This window comes from Galeopterus variegatus, unplaced genomic scaffold, assembly GCF_000696425.1.
Source record: "Galeopterus variegatus unplaced genomic scaffold, G_variegatus-3.0.2 Scaffold90, whole genome shotgun sequence".
NCBI lineage: Eukaryota > Metazoa > Chordata > Mammalia > Dermoptera > Cynocephalidae > Galeopterus > Galeopterus variegatus.
In genome coordinates, this window is record NW_007726201.1 from 640,708 (window position 1) to 646,492 (window position 5,785).

The following is a 5,785-nucleotide window of genomic DNA, read 5'->3' on the forward strand; positions in this document are numbered from 1 at the left end:
GGGGGGGCTGAAAAACCCAAGCCAAGGGTTGGGAGCCCCTTTTCGGTCATCTTTTAAAAAAAAAAAAAAAAAAAAAAAGTGGATTAAAGACTTAAATTTTACACCCAAAACTATGAGATGACCTGAAGAAAACAGGGAAAATGCTACATGAAATTCAACTGGACAACACTTTTTTCAACAAGACTATGAAGACACAGATAACAAAAGCAAAAACAGACAAATGGGATTACATCAAACTAAAAAGCTTCGGCAAAGCAAACAGTCAACAAAGTGAAGAGAAAATCTACAGAACGGGAGAAAGTGTTTGCAAGCTACACATCTGACAAGGGGCTAATAACCAGAATACATAAGGAACTCAACTCAACAGCAAAAATACAAATAACCCAACTAAAAAATGGGCAAAGGACCTGAACACACATTTCTCAAAAGAAATACAAATGGTCAACAGGCACATGAAAAAACACTCAACGTCACTAATCATAAGGGAAATGCAAATTAAAACTACAATGAGATATTATCTGATTCCAGTAAGAACGGCTATCAAAAAGACAGAAAATAAATGCTGGTGAAGATGCAGAGAACAGGGAACTCTCTCATACACTGTTGTTGGGAACATAGATTAATACAACCTCTATCGAAAATAGTACTGCAGTGCCTCAAAAAACCAAAAATAGACATACCTTATGACCCAGCAATCCCAATACTGGGTATATACCCAAAGAAAATGAAATCAATATAAATATATGAGACACCTGCACTCCCATGTTCATTGCAGCACTATTCACAATAGCCAAGAGATGGAATCAACTTAAACGTCTATCAATAGATGAATGGACTAAAGAAAAAAAATGTGGTACATATACAAAATGGAATACTGATCAGTTACTTAAAAAAAATGAAAGTCTGTCATTTCCAACAACATGGATAAAACTGAAGACCACCATGTTAAGTGAAGTAAGCCAGGCACAGAAGACAAATACTGAATGGTCTGACTCACATGTGGAATCTAAAAAAAGTTGAGTGGTTCTCATAGAAGTAGAGAGTAGAATGCTTACCAGAGGCTGGGAAAGGTAGAAAGGCAATGGGGGGTGAGGGGAGGAAGAGGTAGATTAATGGGTACAAAGTTACATGCACATAAAAAGAATAAGTTCTGGTGTTCTATGCTGCCTGTAGTTAATAATATCATATTGCATATTTCTAAATAGCTAGAAAAGAAGATACTGAACATAATCATCACCAAGAAAATATAAATATTTAGGTGATGGGTATGCTATCTACCCAAAGTGAACCATTGTACCACATATGCATGTACTGAAACAACACACAGTAACCCATGAATATATATAATTAAAAATAATTTTTAAAAAATATACCAAAAATAAAAAAAAAGTCTTAAGTTTTAAGCTTCCTATGCCAAAAAAGGCAAAAACAAATACCTACATCCTTGTTGATGACATGGGTCTTAAGATATACCTAATCGCTCAGAGGCCAAGCACACCCAAATTTCCAACAGCATCTAGGACAGTTTTAGGCCTGAACTAAGTTATTTCTCAAACTTGCAAAAACGAAACGTCAAAAATGAGGCCTATTTTGCCCTTTCTTAAAAAATAGGGAAAATATTCTTAAATGGGTAATAATTTGCTTTTCCCATACTCTATTTCAACTTATTTTCTAACGCAGCTAATGATTTCAAATGCGTAAATTCACAGAACACAAAAATATGAGGTAATAAGGCTCCATTAATTTAATCACATTCATTCAGTATCTATCACCCAGCATTGTGCTAGGGATACAAATACAAGTGAGGGATTATATAACAGGGGACACAGAAGTAAACAAATAATCACAACATTATATGACACCCAAACTAATATAAATATATGCCAAGTACAAAGGCAATACAGAGGAAGGGAATGTTAGGGGAGAAGTATAGCATAAATGAGAAGGTCTTTTGGGGGGAAATGATGAATTCGCAAAAAAATATTTTGAGGGAAGGATTATTCTAGGCATGGTAGCATATTGTGTTTAAAAAATATAATTCAGGATCATAAAGTTGTCAGTTGGAACGCAGAGGGAAATGAAGCTGAAGCACGTGGGCAGTAATTTAGCTCATATTTACGTAGGTCAACTTAATTCTAAGCAAATGTTTGTATTATGTATACATCTCTATATAAATAAACAGTTTACTTAATATTACTTAGCTTTCCAAAGCTTCCATTCATTTCTAAAATGTTTTTCAATATGTAAGCATAATACACATAATGCAAGATGTATGCAGGTGAATATATATTTACATACACCCTCAGAATAACCCACCACTGGGCACATTTTTTATGAGGTTCTAAATGATATAACCACAAAAATTTGTTTTTTATTTATGGAAAAATGGCCCAAACCCATATTATACCATACCAAGTTTATCATAAGTGATGTAATTCTAGTTAACCTAATTCTAAAATCTAATACAATCCCAATTTGCTATAAGAAAGCCTAATACTGTCACGGCAAATGTTTCTGACTAATGTGAGCATAATAAGCAAAATGCTTAATAGTTCAGCTATTTCAATTCTCCAAAGAGCTTTGACAAAATTGGCAAAGAATATGTAGTGCTATACACACTCAATATCACAGGATAAAAACCTTTAAGTATTGCATAATATGCCTTTAAATGTTTAAAACTCTACTTAAAAGGTTAATTCAACATATGTGATACCCTACCTATCGAAAAGGTTAATTCAACATATGTGATTTTACCTATCGAAAACGTTTGACTGGAGTATTAAACCACTTCTGTGAAAAGAAAAATTACCTACAAGAAAGTCACCTGTGGCTACTTCCTCTACTATTTATGACACAAAGCATTTTGATCTAGAGTACATTTATTTACTGCCTTTAGAAAAGTAAAATTTTTAAACACGAATTTAAAACAATCTAAGATAGAAATGTTTTATCTTTTTCTAATTCCTTTCTTCCTCATTTGGTTTGGCACTGTTCAAGACAAAGCCTTACACATAATAATAGATCCTCCACTAATTCTTAATTAAATATATATTCATAATCAACCTCTAGGAAGTCATCTATTTTTCTACAGAAACTCTAATTTCAAATAACAGAGCAGGTACTAGAGGATTTCAGAATGAAGCCTCTACAGGCCTTACTGGACCACAAAGGCTATCTAGAAAAGGTTAATGGTTTCCCAAGAAATTGGTGTTTTCACTTTTTTTAAAGGTTGAAATCAGATGAAAAAGCAAGATTTAAGAGTGTTAAGAACAGCCTCTACTGTAATTAAACCTCTAGGAACAGTGGCTAAAAAAAGAGAAAAGCAATAGAAAATGAAGTATATATATGGCCCAAGAAAAATCCATATTACAGAGCAGTTTTAAACTATGCTAAGGCCTTAAGACCTTCTGCCATAATTTATCTCTTTTGTTTCTTCATAATATATAATTATAAATAATAAATTTCCATTTCAAAACATTACTCCATTTATTAAAGATGAGACATACAAATTAGCAGATTAAAAGCTACATTCCAAAGAAGTTCATTCTTTGTGATTTAGCTAACGCAGAAGAAAAAATGTCGGCTCTAGCAAAATTGATTACCAGATGAAAACATCACTTTCTAATAGTTTTTTAAAGTAAAACCCCCAAGATTTTGTCACCATGGAGAGTTAACATCTCATACCAAAATATTATATGCTAAACATATTATTCTTGTCCTACCAAAACTAATAGTGTTACATAGTTCCTAAGGAATAATTTATTAATAAAGCAGGATAAATTTGTGAAAACAGAATTTTAAAAGTCTAAGGTGAGTAAGGTCATTTCCAAGTTGTCCCACACTGGGTACATTTACGATTAAAAAAAAAAAATAGCAGCCATTCTCCTAGAGAAGATTGCCGTTCAGTGTTTCAAATATCAAAACCTTCGGGATTTAATCACTGGCAATATTTTCTCATTTTGTCATCAAAACCTTGCACTCTCAATTTAGCCATAGCAGGTAAAAAAAAAAAAAAAAGTGTGGGGGGGTCCATTTGGAAACAATATATTTTACATGTGTGTCAATTCACATTCCATCATCTGCTTTTGTATTAGCTGCAGCCACAAGGGGATATTAAACACTTTGCTTAAAAAATAAATAAACCGGTAACGTCTCTTCCCATCTTTAAAATAGAACTTAACATTTTTAATCCAAGATACTTTCTTGAAAGATACCAATAAAAGTTACCATCACTCCATTCAGCATTTTTAGCAGTCTTTCTCCTAACCACGTATGATCTGAGATAGACTTCTAGATCTCCCTCAAAGTATATCTAATCTGCGGAAGGCAGTGAGACAGTGTACTGCACTGTGAATGGACAGCCAGGTATTTTATGAATGGAGGCGATCACGTGATCCCAGCACCTCCCCGAACTGATATTTCCCACATAACTGTGTCAACATTCTGAGAACAGGGGTAGTTGTTTGTGTGTGCGTATGTTTTTAAATTTAACCTAAAACTTCAAATTATCCTTACTTCCTGAACTCAAAAATCTCTATGAAGGCAAACAAACAAGCTTTGAATTATTTTCTTGTGACATCCTTTTAAGATGTCCAAGGTGATAGATGTTTAATTATCTTTTTATGAATGAAGAGTGTGCTATGCAAATGAGGGCGATTCACAAAAAGAGAGAGAACATGGCGGCCACTTCTGCTTCTAGACTGCACTGACACTGCAGCAATCTACCTCCTCCTTCTACACCCGCTCATCAGAAGCGTGTGCTTTGGGGGGCGGGGGTGGGGGGAAACGCTGCTTGGCATTTCTCTATCTATTTTATGTTAAATAAGCGCAGGTATTGGACTTTGAAGTTCTTTCAGGAAGATCTGACCTAAGGAATGCACTTTAGTTAAAGGAATTCATCCTAAGGACTCGTCCTAACTCAATTCTTTACAAACCTCCAAAGATAAACAAAACTTGAACTTAGTTACAAGAAAATGGGTGCTAATATTCTGTATGGAATTAAATCCCTCCTCAATAAAAAACTGCTACTACAATTTTATTCCTCCAGGCAGCTGTTACGTTGAGGCAAAATACGTAAAAAGTAAAGAATTTCGTTTCGGAAACATAAGGACAGCCCAAATAAGCAAAAACTTAAACTGGAGTGCTCTTGAAGCTGATGAAGTCACCAACATGTTCAGCAATGTAAATTCTATCAAATCAATGTAAATGGTGTGTTTGAATACAGCCGAAGGGTAAAAATTAGCACTTAAAATTCTCCTACGTTCCTGACGAAGACGTGTCCAATATTCGAAAAGGTAAACATAATAGCTCAACAGCTCCCACACTCCAGGTGTCCTTAATCCTATTAAATTCTAAAAATGTTTCCCTAACCCTATTTTTTTTTTTACAAGAATCTTAGAGGTCACAAGTTTAAAAGGGGGGAGGGTGAAGGCTTAATCGGTATTTAAGAGTCACTGACTCATCTGATTCAGATTCAAGAGCAGTTTTCTGCAGAAGGTGCTCCCACACATTAGTTTCCGAGGGAAATAGCTATAAAGGCAGCAGGATGGATGGATGTTCAAGGTATGCCGGTTGGTATGCTGAAGTGAAAGAGGACAGGCCAGGGGTCTTCCAGGCAAACGGGTAACTCTTAGTCCACTTCCATTCACCCACATCATTCCATCTCAGGGACGGAAAATTGCCATCCCACACCAACACTTAATACCCTTCCCCAACTGAAAACAGCTAAATGCGGGGGGTGGGGAGGGGTGCTGCCATTAAGTAAAATGGCTAAAGAAATCAGTTA

At 35.0% G+C, this 5,785-nt stretch overlaps 1 protein-coding gene across 1 annotated transcript in view; it reads right to left on the bottom strand.

Moving 5' to 3' along the window:
- SPRED1 (sprouty-related, EVH1 domain containing 1) overlaps window positions 1-5,785 on the bottom strand; it is a 118,779-nt gene that overhangs the window by 111,725 nt on the left and 1,269 nt on the right. The gene's annotated exons all lie outside the window — the stretch shown is intronic.